General features: G+C 52.2%; 1 pseudogene; it reads right to left on the minus strand.

Annotated features, from left to right (window-relative positions):
- Window positions 1-669: 669 nt before the first annotated feature.
- On the minus strand, window positions 670-1,382 carry LOC146600142 (olfactory receptor 14A16-like; annotated as a pseudogene).
- Window positions 1,383-1,477: the final 95 nt, after the last annotated feature.

Raw genomic sequence — 1,477 nt, forward strand, 5'->3', positions numbered from 1 at the left:
CTGAAAAGAGAAGGTGCTGCTGCTGATGGTGGATGCAGGTCCAGGAAATGTGCAGGCCTCAAGTGAAGACCACAGCAAGGAAATGCCTGCTGCAGCAGTGTAGAGATGGTCCCGAGGAGAAGAAGGTCTGTTCCCACAGGCTGCRTCTAAACTCTCCTCCTCTCCACTCCTGCTCTGCTGTGAGTGTTGGAGCTCTATACAGGGAAGGGACCAGCCATCCACTGGATCCTCCCACACAGGAGGTGGGTGTGAGATCACACCCTGACAGTGGCCAGGGGAGCTGAGCTCTCCAAACGTGCAGGGGACTCAGGATCTCACCTTGTCTGTACTCACCTGAGCCTGACTCTGTCCCCCTGAGCTCCCTGGTGTCAGTGCTGAAAGACACACTGCAAAGGGAAAAATCTCCTCACTGCACTGGGGGGCATCCAAGGGAGCTCACACTAGCAGGCTCCAAATTCTCCCATCTCTGATGATGAAGGGGGAAGCCTAGCTCACTACTTCAACGTACTCTGTGAGTCACTTTCAAATGAGAGGGAAGTGGCAAAAATCAAAATGATTTTCTTTCTTTTCATAAGAAAGTATTAGAGAAAAGTAAGGAAAAGAAAATGAACTGCACAGATCCTTGATGACAAATGCCATGTGACTGATGAGTGGATGCACGTGGGATGGTTATTGGTGCTGCCACTGGAGCCATTGAACCAGTTTCCTCAGGGCATCCTTGAGCTCCTTGTTCCTCATACTGTAGATGAGGGGGTTCACTGCTGGAGGCACCACCGAGTACAGAACAGCCACCACCAGATCCAGAGCTAGGGAAGAGAGGGAGGGGGGGCTTCAGGTAGGCAAAAAATCCAGTGCTGACAAACAGGGAGACCACGGCCAGGTGTGGGAGGCACATGGAAAAGGCTTTGTGCTGGCCCTGCTCAGAGGGGATCCTCAGCACAACAGTGAAGATCTGCACATAGGACAGCACAATGAAAATGAAACACCCAAAGAATAAACAGGCACTAACCACAAGAAGCCCAGCTTCCCTGAGGTAGGAGTGTGAGCAGGAGAGCTTGAGGATCTGGGGGATTTCACAGAAGAACTGGTCTCGTGTTGCCTTGGCAGAGGGGTATGGAGAATGTGTTGGCAGTGTGCAGGGCTGCGTTGAGAAAACTACTGGCCCAGGCAGCTGCTGCCATTTTGATACAGGCTCTGCTGCCCATGAGTGTGCTGTAGTGCAGGGGTTTGCAGATGGCAACGTAGCAGTCATAGGCCATGACAGTGAGGAGAAAACACTCGCCTCCTAACAAGAAGAAAAACAGAAAAACTTGTGCAGCACATCCTGAGTATGAAATGGCCCTGGTGTCCCACAGGGAATTGGCCATGGATTTGGGAACAGTAACAGAGATGGTGCCAGGGTCGAGGAGGGAGAGGTTGAGGAGGAAGAAGTACACAGGGGTGTGGAGGTGGTGGTCACAGGCTATGGCTGTGATGA

Source organism: Rhea americana, unplaced genomic scaffold (assembly GCF_003343005.1).
Source record: "Rhea americana isolate MKP2758 unplaced genomic scaffold, rheAme1 scaffold_1278, whole genome shotgun sequence".
NCBI classification, from domain to species: domain Eukaryota; kingdom Metazoa; phylum Chordata; class Aves; order Rheiformes; family Rheidae; genus Rhea; species Rhea americana.